The 13,237-nt window shown below is 49.5% G+C and overlaps 1 pseudogene; it reads left to right on the top strand.

Moving 5' to 3' along the window:
• The first annotated feature begins 11,596 nt into the window (after positions 1–11,596).
• Positions 11,597–12,138, top strand: LOC119823802 (annotated as a pseudogene).
• The last annotated feature ends 1,099 nt before the right edge of the window (positions 12,139–13,237 follow it).

The following is a 13,237-nucleotide window of genomic DNA, read 5'->3' as shown; positions in this document are numbered from 1 at the left end:
TTAGGAAGTGTCTCCTGAAGTACCAAATTCTTATAACTGCTGAGCTACCTCTCTAGCCCTTAGTTTCTCTCTCTCTCTCTCTCTCTCTCTCTCTCTCTCTCTAATTCAGTCCAGGATTCCGGCCCCTGGGATGTGCCGCCCACATTTAAAGTGGGTCTGTGCAGCTGAGTATCTTCCATTCAAGGGCGGCTCTGAGCAACTGTGGAAACCCAGAGATCTCTAAGCAGTGTAGCAAGTGTGGCATGCAAGAATGTCAAATTCTTTCATTTTCTTTCAGTTAAACTTTGCTTCAGCCAAACTCAAGGGACATCCAGCTTGGCTTCACTGGCCTGCAAAGACCCTAGTTGTACACAGGACTGAGGGTTATGAGGTACATCTTAAATGCCAGTAACAACTGGCTCATGCTTGCTACCCTCAGGTTCCCACATCCCTTGTGCCCATACCTCTACCCTAGGTTTGCCTGGTCCTTGCTGAACCCCCAGATTACCATATCATGGTCCTTCCCAGAGCACGGCCACCTCCACACGGCACTGGAAGGAATGTACAGCTCCTGCGTTGAATACCCTGAAAGATGCTTGAACATTTCTGAGCAGGATTAAAGGTGTGTGTGTGTGTGTGTGTGTGTGAGAGAGAGAGAGAGAGAGAGAGAGAGAGAGAGAGAGAGAGAGAGAGCTGGCACAACACTTATGATTAGATATCCTTATCTGTCTGTGCTGTCCCTCTAGTGAGCGCATCCAGCTAACTCTGTGTGAACTCAGGACCCCTCGGACAATCCCACTGCCACCACATGTAAAGTCTCTGTATAACTAAGGAGTGGAGCCTAGCCCGGGGGCTCAACAGATACATATGATCACTATGCGGTCCAGACTGAGGACCCAGGCAAGCCCAGCCAGGACCAAATCACACCTGCTTGGCATGCCACCCTCACGGAAACATCCATGCGTGGGCATTCCAGTCAGTCCTGTATCTATACCAGCAAGGACGCTGTGATGTTTTCTGGCATCTATACCAGCAAGGACGCCGTGACGTTTTCCGGCATCTGTAGCAGCAAGGACGCCGTGACGTTTTCCGGCATCAAGGGTTTGGCGCCTTCCTTATGCGGTACCTTTGACACTTGGTAAACACAGCTGTAATTTTAGGTGTAGTCAGGACTGTGGGGTTATCTGACACAGACCCCGCCTTCAATCTCTAACACCGCAGTGGAGCCGGCCAGGCGGTAGACTTGAGATTCCATGAGTGTGTTTGTTCACTGCCGGCACCCTGCTTCTGGAATGGCATTTCCTTGAGAACAGGGGTCTGAAGGGGATTGTGTGGGACAGCGCAGGTCCTCAGGGATCAGGCATTCATCCATCGCAGGCGCACAGTCCCCAGGTGTCGCGGGTTAAGGCGGGGCAGTGTCTTCCTGGGTGGATATAAATAATGGTGCCTTTGTACCAAAGTCATCTTAGAGCTTTATGGAATGTGTTTCAGAAGGCATGGATGTATGCATGCTTTCTTTTGGTCCGAATTCTTCTGTTTTGATCTTATTTGAAAACACAAAGAAATTAAGACTCGGTTAAATGAGTGTCTAAATGTGATGGGGATTCTCAATCTTTATTGACTCTATTTACTTTTTCATTAATTTTGTGGGAGGGGGGGGTCTGCATTGCCACGCAGGAGTGTGGACGTCATAGAGCAACTTCAGACCAGTTCTCCCCTTCTGCCACATGGGTCCTGGAGATCCAACTCAGGTTGCCCTGTGGCACCTCACCAGCCCACCTCCTTAGGAGGCTCACAGGAGTGAATGACCCAGTCCCTGCCCTCAAACACGGAACAGCTAACAGTGTTAACACAAAAGCACCGAGTGCTGTAATCAAGGGGTGTATTAGAAGGGTGTGTTGGGGGGGGGCTCCTCCAGCCTGTGCAAGTGCACGAGAGAGCCCCAAGACACAGGCAACTGTTTCTAAGGCTCTAGGTGTCACTTACACGAACTTTCTCCCTTCCCACCCTCCTGTTTGAGTTCCATGAGACAGGAAAACCATCTGGTCTCGAAATACAAAGACTGCTAATCACAGCGCCTCATGCCTGTAACCCAATGGTGAGGCAGGAGGATTGCTATGAGTTTTAAGCCAGTCTTAGTTAGGGTTTCTATTAGGCATGGCTTGAACACATATGAGCCCTCAAAGCCTGCTTCCACAGTGACACTTCCTCCAACAAGACCACACTTACTCCAATAAGGCCACACCTCCTAATAGGGCCATTTTTTTTCAAACCACCACATTCTATTCTGTGTCCCCTGTGAGCTTGTCACCATATTATAATGCAAAAAATGCATTCAGCCCAGCTTCAAAAGTTCCCTTAATCTATAGTAGTCTCAACTATGCTTGAAAGTCCAAAGTTCTCTGAGATTCATGAAATCGATTAAATATAATCCCCTGTGAAATCAAAATCAAAAAGCAGATCACACCCTTCCAACATATAATGGCACAATGACCATTCTAAAACATAAGGAAGGAAGCATAAAGAGGAAACACTGGACCAAAGCAAGACAGAAAACCAGCTGGGCAAACTCCAAACTCTGCCTTTCCATGTCTGATGTCAAAACTCTCTTCAGACCTCCAGTTTCAATCAGCTTTGTTGTTGACTGCAACACACTTCTTTCTCTTGGGCTGGTTCCACTTCCTGTTAGGAGCTTCCCTCAGCAGGTACCCCATGGCTCTGGTGTCTCCAACATCTTGGGGTCTCCTAAGTGATCCAGGCTTCAACTTCACAGCTCCATGCAATGAGCTCTCTAGGCCTCCATTCAAGGACACCCCTGGGACATGCCTGTCCTCAGCCGCTTTCCTTAGTTACGGAAGCAAATTCCATAGCCCTTCTTCTGTCCTTAACTCCAGAACCACATGGCCAAAGCTGCCAAGTTCTGCTGCTTCCTGGGCCTGGAACATGGTCTCCTTGTTCAATTACAGCTTCGCAAACTTTCTGTTTTCCATGGTTACCTTTACTGCCTAAGCTTGTCTATTCTGGAACTTGCTCTATAGGCCAGCCTGGCCTCAAACTCAGAGATCGCCTGCCTCTGCCTTCTGTGCGCCACCACACCAGGTCTAAGCTTTTCTTTAATTCCCTCTCACAAGCTGGCAACTGTAATCGCAGACTGCTTGTTCATTTCCCGCTCACCCACACCATAATAATTACACAGAAATATATTAATTACAACACTGTTTTAGCCAACATCTTAGGCATATTTTCAGCTAACTCTTACATCTTAAATTAACCCATTTGTATTAATCTGTGTGTCACCACGTGGCTGTGGCTTGCCAGACAAGGTGCTGGCAGTTACTATGGCATCTCCTTGACTCTGCCTACTCTCTCTATATCTCTGTTCAAATTTTTTACCTGGCTTTACTCTGCCATGCAAAACTGAAGTTGGGTGTGGGGTGCATGTGTTAATGCCAGCACTCAGAAGGCTGAGACAGGAGGGTCTCAAGTTCAAGACCAACCTGGACTTCATAAGAAGATCCTGTCCAAAGAGACAAGAGAGAGAAGGAAGAAGGATAGGACTGAGGCTCAAGAAGACTAAAAAGCTCACATTGAAGGGAAGAGCTTCTGGCTGGTGACCTCTGGAGTCCCTTTGCTCCACATCATTCTCTGCCTCTCTTGAGCTGAACCCCAGGGGATGGGCAGCTCCCATCACCTCACAGAGTCTTACAGGAATGAAAACCTCCATCCTCTCTGCCTCGCAGAGTCTGAGTACTCCCTTAAATCTGTTTTGGGTTTTGAGCCTAGTCCCCACCACCACCACCATTCTGGCTCCCACACTCCCGGGCTCTTGTGCTTCCCCTGCCACCTCGCCTAGGTCCACCGCAGACAATGAGGAACATGCTTGACGCTTAGGGCACGTGATGGCCTTTGCTAGAGTTCTGGGTTTTGTCGTTTTTCAAGTCAGGGTTTCGTCAGAGTTTCTCTGTGTAGCCCTGGCTGTCTTGGGACTTGCTCTGTAGACCAGGCTGGTCTCAAACTCAGAGATCTGCCTACCTGTGCCTCCCGAGTGCTGGGATTAAAGGCGTGCACCACTGCTGCCTGTCGGTCCATGCCCTTTCTTCATAACCCATCAGCATGCTTCAAAAAGCTAAGGAAACCAGGCGTGTCATTCTCAAAGCCAGGAAAAGGCAAATCTGCCAAGATCAAGGAAAACAAGCACAGGCTGAGATGACTCAGCTAGTGAGGGCATCGTGACGGGACCCTAACCGCTGAGCTCCGTCCCCAGGACCCTAACCGCTGAGCTCCGTCCCGGGACCCTAACCCCTGAGCTCCGTCCCCGGGACCCTAACCGCTGAGCTCCGTCCCCGGGACCCACGAGGGTATGAGGAGAGAAGTATGTGGTTGTCCTCAGTTCACCACATGCATGACATGACACACGTGTGTGCACGTGCGCACGCACAGACACACACACAGAATAAAGAGATAAATGTAAACAAAAATTGCAAAGAAATACAAGGCTATCTGGCACACAACTTTAACCCAATACTTAGGAGGCAGAAGCAAGTGGATGCTTGTGAGTTCCAGGTCTGCCTGTCTACACAGGGAGTTCCAGTTCTGGCTGTCTACACAGGGGGTTCCAGGTCTGCCTGTCTACACAGGGAGTTCCAGGTCCTTACACACGAAGGCAGAGGCTTACACACGAAGGCGGAGGCAGAGAAGATGCAGCGGTCCCACCTGGTGTGGCAGCGAAGAGGCTGAAACAGACCAGACTCCCAATATGCACTATATTAAGTTATTTTAGATTTACTTATTTTACGTCTGTGTGTATTTTGCCTTCATGTATGTGTGGGCACCATATGTGTGCCAGGTGCCCACCAAGAGCAGAAGAGAGTGTTGGATCCCATGGAATCTGAGTTACTGATGGTTTATGAGCCTCCGCGTGAGGCTCAGGCCTCTGCAAGAGCAACAAGTGCTCTAAACCACTGAGCCATCTCTCCAGACCCCTGGACTGTATTAGAAATCTTGAGAAGTTAAAAAAAATGTGGTCCATGAGCCGGGCGGTGGTGGCGCACGCCTTTAATCCCAGCACTCTGGAGGCAGAGGCAGGTGGATCTCTGAGTTCGAGGCCAGCCTGGTCTACAAGAGCTAGTTCCAGGACAGGCTCTAGAAACTACAGGGAAACCCTGTCTCGAAAAACCAAAAAAAAAAAAAAATGTGGACCATTAAAGCGTTCACGGAGTGCCCACCAGGATCTGCAGCTGCGCCGGAGCTGGAGGTTTCCTCTCACTGGGACAACAGACCTATTCTCTCCGGTTCCCACCAGTATTCACTCTGGGTGTTTACGTCATGGTTGATAAAAACAGAAGGTAAAATTGTTAGGTTGACGTGGATAAAGATTAAGTCTGAATATATGCTCAGCATGCAAAAGTAAATAATGGAGGGAAACATGCCACGCCGGTCAAATAACTACAGAAACAGCATCCATGGCAACAAAGGCAGGCCTAAAGAGACAGTCAAGACAGCCTGCAAACGCCAGATGAAGCGTGCTCATGAGCCCCCTAGTGGCAATAACGGGGTAGTGGCCCAGGGATCAGCACCTCTCCTGGTCTAATCACAAGAACTCCCTCAGGGGATGAATGGACGGTGGCTCGGTGGCTCGCACTGAGGTCCCCAAGCTCCGTGTCACACACCCCAGCTCCCTCCGTGAAAGCTCTTGATGGCGCGTAGGCATAGCACACGTCCACTGTGCTCTAAGTGGATTTACACTGACCGACTCTAAAGACCCCACTGGCTGCATATCCCCATCCTTGCACGCACCACTAAGACAGAAAAGTCATCAATCAGGCTAGGACCTGACGCTGGTGCTGACATATCTCCACTCGAGAGCTGTTAAACGTGAAAATGATGATGTTTTATAACCCACAAAACGCGATAAGGGGCTGGTGAGTCACTGAGCCCTGGGGCCTCCCTTCCTCGCTCACAGCAGTCACACCCTTGGGCCACTCGCTCGCTAGCTCGCTCGCTCACTCGTTCTGCATACCCCAGAAGCTCTAACTCCGCAGCAAGCGCTGACCTCAGCAAGGAGGGCTCGGGAGAGCAGAAGTTTATGGAGTTGGTTCTCTCCTTCCCCGCGGGAACCCTGGGGCTTGAACTCACGTCTTCAGGCTGGGCAGCAAGTGCCTTTGCCCACGGAGCCATCTTACCAGCCTACTGCAGGATGTCTTATATTGTTTTGTTTGTTTTTGACAGGGTTGAACCCTAGCTCAGGCTGGCCGTGAACTCTATATATTGCCAAGGATAACTTTGAACTCCCGATCCGCCTGCCTCTGCCTTCCAAGTGCTGGGCCCACAGGTGTGCAGGACACCTGTCTTGACTGTAGGCTCCTGATGACCCTTGCCACACTTGACAGCCTGAGTCAGCGGCTCTGCAGAGACCAGATAAGGTATCTACACCAGCGTCCTCCAGTAGCTGGGCTTCTGAGTATTAATCACGCTCTGCTCCAGTTATCAGTGCAGCAATGGATCGATGGACACAGTCAGGTCTTGCCTGCTCCACCTACCTCCCGGCTTAGCAAGACAAGGTTATTTTTCTCCCAGTGAGGTCCTTAGAATAAAATGTATGGCAGTCAAAAAAACAAAGGGGGGGCTGGAGAGACAGCTCAGCAGTTAAGAGCACTGACTGCTGTTCCAGAGGAGCCGGGTTCAATGTCCAGCATCCACATGGCAACTCACAACTGTCTGTAAACACAGTTCCAGGGGACCCTACATCCTTACACAGGCAAAACACAATACACATAAAATAATTTTTTTAAAAAAGTCCTTAATCCCCTCACTTGGGATGCAGAGGCAGGAGAATATCTTTTGAGTGTGAGGCCAGCTTGGTCTACATAGCAAGTTCCAAGACAGCCAGGGCTACATAGTGAGACCTTGTCTCAAAATCAAAGAAACGAAAATATCAAAGTACCTGTGGTTATGGTTTCCACAGCAACCAAGGTCCTAGCTGTTCTGTCCTTGAATCAAGGATACTCCAGAATTTTTCTTGATACCTATAGGTGTTAAGCAGTATCATTTGCTATATATAAACATCTAACACAGAATAAGATCATATTAATTTAAACATTTAAAATATAGGTCTTCTAGCTCCTTGGTAGATAGCGGTGAACTAAAGTCTGACACACTCCTGCAGACCTGAGCCTGGTTGTCTGCCCTGGGGTTGAGGTGTAGGAGAAACTGGGTACGGATCTGTGGTCCCCACATTTTCAGGACAGAGGTTGTGTTCCTAGTTAAGCAGATGGGAGTCATGCTAGAAAGCAAGCTAATTCTGTCTGGCACGGCCACCCCAGAGTGTGAACAAGCCCAGGTGGAGAGAAGCTGAGCTCTCCAGTCCGGGGCCTGTAGTGGTAAGAAAGCTAGGAGGGAGGGTCCCCTTCACAGCTGGGAGTTGGGGCTGAATCGTCAGAGATGCCGTAGGGAATGGGGGCTCAGAAGAACCCATAGACGAACCCCAGTTGAGGGCAGAGATCTGCTGCTTTCTTGTTTTGAGACAGCGTCCGTCTCTCTATGAAATTCAGGCTGGGTTCAAAACTCACAATCCTCCTGCCTCAGCCTTTCACATGCTGGGATAACAAGGTTGCCAGGAACAGCATTAAGGGGCTGGGGATGTAGCTCAGTTGGTAGTGTGCTTGCCTAGCATGCCCAGGCCCTGGGTTCAAAACCCAGGGCTGCATAAACCCAGTATGTGGCACATGCTTTTAATCCCAGTCTCTTGGGAGGTAGGAGCAAGAGGAGCAGGTGATGTTGCTAGCCTTGGATACATATGACTTCAAGGGCAGCCTGGTCTACCTGACACCCTGTCTCAAAACAGAATCAGCATTTCTAACACAGAGTAGAGGCATACTGAGAGAGAAGTCTCTTAACACGTCTTCAGATGCCCATGTAACCCACACTGAGGCTCAGCCCATAATGCCTGCTTTTGGTGTGGATCTAAAAGCTCAGGGACAGGAGCTGGAGAAAGGCTCTGTAGTTACCAAAGCACAAGATGCTGTTGTAGAGGATCTGGGTTCAGCTCCCAGCATCCTTGTTGGCTGGCTCCCAGCCATCTGGAACTCCAGCTCCAGGTGATCTGGTGCCCTCCTCTGGCCTTCAAGGGAACTGCACCCTCAAGCACATACCCACATCAGACATGTATTTTTTTTAAATAAATATATTTTAATTTAAAAAAATAAATACTATTTTTAACAAAATCTCAGGGGCACCAGGTGGTGGTGGCCCAGACTTTTAATCCCAGCACTTGGGAGGCAGAGGCAGGCAGATCTCTGTGAGTTAGAGGCCAGCCTGGTCTACAGAGTGAGTTCCAGGACAACTAGGGCTACATAATAAAACCCTGTCTCAAAAAAGACAACAAAACAACACCAGCAAAAAATCCCCAGGGACATGGGGACTAAAGTGCTGGCTCAGTGGTTACAAACACTAGCTGCTCTTCCAGAGGACCTGGGTTCAATTCCCAGCACCCACATGGCAGCTTACACCTGTCTTTAACTCCAATTCCAGGGGATCCAGCACCCTCACACAGACACAACAATGCCCAGGAAAAATATAAAAACAAATAAATCATTTTTTTAAGCCAAGACATTCTGAGTATGCTGGCGAAAACCTGTATCTCAGCACTTAGGAAGCAGAGGCAGGAGGATTGCCTTGAGTTTGAGGCTAGGAAAAGAGAAGGAAAAGAAAGAAAAGCAAATAAGGTAGAAGGGACGGAGCAAACATGAAGACTCTACAAGTATTAAATGGACACCCTGGCTTCTCTCCAGATGGTTCGACGTCTCCTTTGACTAATGGGGAGGAAACTAAGCGGTTGAAGCAGGATGGAGCATGAGCCGGCAGCGGCCTTAGCAGATAAGATTGCCCGTGGGAAATCCTACAAGCAGTGACGTCCACATCCAGGTCTCAGTGGGGATGGGGACACCAAGCGCCTCTGACAGCAGAGGTGTCTTGAAAGCCTGGACCTAGTTGACAAGCCATAGGAAGCCCAGCCCCGACTAACCCCGCATGGCTCTGGGACCCCTGCATTCCACCCTGGTGGTTGGTTTGCTCTCCGAAGCCTGCCATGGAAATCCTGGTAACCACACTAAAATTAATATTAAGTAAAAACCTGTATTCCAACGCCCCAGCCCCACCCCAGCCTTCTCAGCTCTCCCCAGGCAGTCCTAAGAACACGGCAGCCGGACCTGGACCAGGAAAACGAAGGCAGGAATGCCCTCCTGTGAGGGTGGCCAGGTCAGTGACATGCGCAGACGCGCAGAGCCTTCGGTGGGGGCTCCCAATGGGAACTGGGCTACTGTTTGCTTCAAACACTCTCCTCCTGATGGCTTGGCTGAGGAGGAGAGCAGACGGGGCTTAGGTTTCTTTCCTTCTTATTAGTCTACTTAGCACAGACAAAGACCTGCAGCTGAGCAGCCTCTGCTGCCTGCAGGGGCAGCAATTGGTGCCTAACTGCGGGGGCACGGCTTTCCCGTGACAGCATCGTCCCGCCCTCTCAGCTACACCAGCCCACAGGGCGCTTCTCTCAGTCGGAGTTCCGGCCCCACGGGGACCTTCCTTCAAGGTTCCATTTCTGAGTAACCATCCTTTCCTTGGTTGCCCCAGTCTTTCTCCTCTCTGGCACCCCGACATCCTTTTTGCTCTTTTTAGATCTTAATATGTGGTTAGCATTTTTTTACATAAAATTTTGTCTATTTAATAATGTGTGCTAATATTCTCAGAATTTGCAAGGCTGCCGCAGGAGGATCCCTGGAAGTTTGAGGTTAACCTGCTCTACATAATAAGTTCCAGGCCAGCTTGTGCTACAAAGTGAGATCTTGTCTCAAAAGTAAATAAATAAAATATTTAGTTATGAGGGATTTTCTCCTACACCTCAGTGGAGACTGAATACCAACGATTTCTTCTGCAGAAACAGTCCCATCCATGGCAATGCAGGGACCACACACAGACCTCAGCTTAATGCCGGCTGCAGGGCAGCCAGGGTAGCACACGCCTGTAGCCCCGGCACCTCGGAGGCAGAGGCAGGATGGTCAGGAGATTGAGATCATCTTCAACTCCACGGTGAGCTGGAGGCTTGCTGGGCTACCTGAGAATGTCTCAAGAACCCCCAAATCTTGAGCTGGGGAGATGTCTCAGCTGGTAAAGATGCTTGCTCACCCCCATGCCTGGGTTCCATCTCTGGGGCCCACGTGGTGTGAACAGAGAGCTGAGGGTCCAGACAGTGTCCTTGGACAACACCCACACACACACACACACCCCACACACACACGATTTCTAAAACAATCTGAGACTTGAGAGATGGCTCAGCGGTTAAGAGCACTGGCTGCTCTTCCAGAGGACGGACAAACGTTTGGCTCCCAGCACCCACAAGGTGGCTCACAACTGTCACTGACTCCACTTCCAGGGGACCTGACAACCTCTTCTGCCCTCATGGACACCAGGCAGACACGTGATTTTCATACATACAAGCAGACATAGCATTCACACACACACATAAAATGAAAATAAACATTTAAAAACAAACCTTAAATCCAAAAACCAATCAAACAAAAAGATGTCCACCAAGGATTCAAGGTACAGCCAGAAGACAGGAGTCAACCTGTAACTTGAGTATTTGACAGAGATTGTGGCTTAGTAAGCAATGGGAGCAGCTACAGCCAAGTAAGGACAACCCAGAAGCCTACCCGGAGCTGAGTGAGAGCACCCACGGAAAGGCAAATTTGGAAGGCGATGCCCCTCACTTCTGCACCAGACCCCAGGGCAAGCGGCATGAGGCCCTGGCTGACAGACAACATCACTTCTATCCTGGGGTCACCGTCTGGGGCGGGTGTGGCAGAAGTCTGGAGGGGAGAGGGGCCGGGGCCAGTGCGTGGAGGGAAGGCGTGCCCTTAGCACGCAGATGGGACCGAGACCCTTGACTGTTGTTTTGCTGACCACCGACTGCAGCCACCAGGAAGCCAGCCGACCCCAGCAGCCAAGCGTTTTTTTCCTCGGGCGGCGTCCTTCCAGCGCCCTCTTCTGGCAAAACTTAAAATTGCGGTGGCTGCAAAGGACACAGCTGTGAGAAGGTGGATTCGGAGCTGAGAGGCAACAGGTGGAGAGGCCCGGGCGCCACGTGATGAGCGCCCTGATAACGATGGAAAGCAAGGTTTGGAAACTGAGAATTAAGAAAATTTGGTGAGAGGCTAGAGAGCAGCTCAGCAGGCTGTTCTTCCACAGGACCCAGGTTTTATTCCCAGAAAGCTCACAACCATATGTGACTCCAGTTCCAGGACATGCGGCGTCCTCTGGGGCCCCACCGACACTGCCCACAAAGTATCCATAGTATCCATACACATAAAAATAAAAAAATAATCCTTACGTTCTCAGGGTCAGAGAGCCGCTCACAGGTGTGTCCGGGGGTTATCTCTAAGTGAGTTTAGACCCTGCGGAGTGGACAGTTAGCACTAACCACCGCTATGCTGGATAAAATAATCAAGGGGTGAGTCCCGGGCAGCGGTGTGCTTGAGACCCTCGTGCAGCCTGCTCCGCAGCCCTGCTGGGGAGGATTCCAACCCGCTTCAGAAATATTAGGAAGGTGTGATCTCCAAAGCCAAGTATGAAAACATTCGTCACTGGGATTGGTGGCGTGGCAAACAGCCGGTTGACAACTCTGGCTAAGTATGTGTGGAAACACCTTCCGAACTGCAGCAAAGTATCTCAGGATAGCTTCTTCAAGTCAGAGTCTGAGACAGACACAGACGAAAATGGGTCTTTGCAGTATGAAATACTTGAAGTGCTTAACATAGAAGAAAAAAAAATGTCAGCCATTAAGTGTTGGAAGGAAAACCCAGGGCACTCTGTGGGACCAGCAGCCTTGGAAAATGCTCAAGGGGCTCCCATTTTAGTTGCCGAAGGTTTCCTTTAAGTATAAGCCACTGGACACCATATGCATCAGAGGCTACTTTCCGACCATCCCATATGAAGAATTAAGAGGAGTACACGGGTATGCGACCTCCAGACCCTCCAGGGTACTTGTATGGCCTTATGAGGCCCATGTACCTAAAACAAACACCAGAAATGAACACCATCACCTGAGAGATTGTTTACCTAGATAGAACACAATCTAAAGAGGAGACAGGAGCTCAGGGTTCAGTCTGAGAGTTTGTAGGAACAGGATCGTTCTTTGGTCTGAAGTGGAGGTAAGAACTAGTGGCCAGCCGCTCTGCTTCTCTGATCTTTCCACTTTCATGCCTGATCATTAACTCCAGGTTTTTATTATTAAGACCAATTAGAATTCGTGCTACAGTGGGATTAAAGGACATGCAACACTACACCTGACTAAAAACAGTTTCTCAAGGGCTGGAGAAATGGCTCAGAGGTTAAGAGCACTGACTGCTCTTCCAGAGGTCCTGAGTTCAATTCCCAGCAACCACATGGTGGCTCATAACCATCTTTAGTGAGGTCTGGTGCCCTCTTCTGGTCTTCAGGCATACACACAGACAGAATATTGTATATATAATAAATAAATATTAAAAAAATAGTTTCTCAATAAAAATAAATAAACAAGAAGAATGGAAGACTTTGATTGGAGATTAGAGCTACTCGCTGGGAAAAGTGCCTGGAAACTCAGTGACAGGTTCATAAACCCGTGATCCGAACATCAGAACATGTGAACATGGGGACGTGCATTGCTCTGTGTGACATTGCCCGAGGCTCTGCTCCTGTTCACTGGGCCTTCCTAAGGTCCTCTGTGTAATCCCTTTCTGTTTATTACATGTAAGCAACCTCTATGCCAGAGCGCTCTGAGGCTGGAGAGAATGGCTCAGAAGATAAGGGCAGCACTCTGCTTTTGGGAAGGACCCAGGTTCAGGTCCCAGCATCCACACTGAGGTTCACAACCGTCTGTAACTCCACTTCCAGAGGATCTGACATCTTCTTCTGGGTTCCGTGAACGCTGGGTACACATGTGGTGTGCAGGCAAACACTCTTGCACATAAAAGTAAATAAATACTTAAGGAAACAATGCAGGGGCTTTGAACTGACTGGTGCTAGCAATGGCCCGGTGCATGCATGTTGCTGTTTCTGAGTGAGACTGTAGGACTCTTTAGGAATTGACATACATTAAGGCACTAAAGAAGTGCACTAAATTTTAAAAGATCAAGGTTGGAGAGATGGTTCAGTGGTAAAGGCACTTGCTGCTCCTGCAGAGGAGCCAAGTTCAATCGATTCTCTGCACCCACATGGGCAACTCACAACC

The sequence above is a fragment of the Arvicola amphibius genome, chromosome 9, assembly GCF_903992535.2.
Source record: "Arvicola amphibius chromosome 9, mArvAmp1.2, whole genome shotgun sequence".
NCBI lineage: Eukaryota > Metazoa > Chordata > Mammalia > Rodentia > Cricetidae > Arvicola > Arvicola amphibius.
This window is presented reverse-complemented; position numbering and strand designations above follow the sequence as displayed.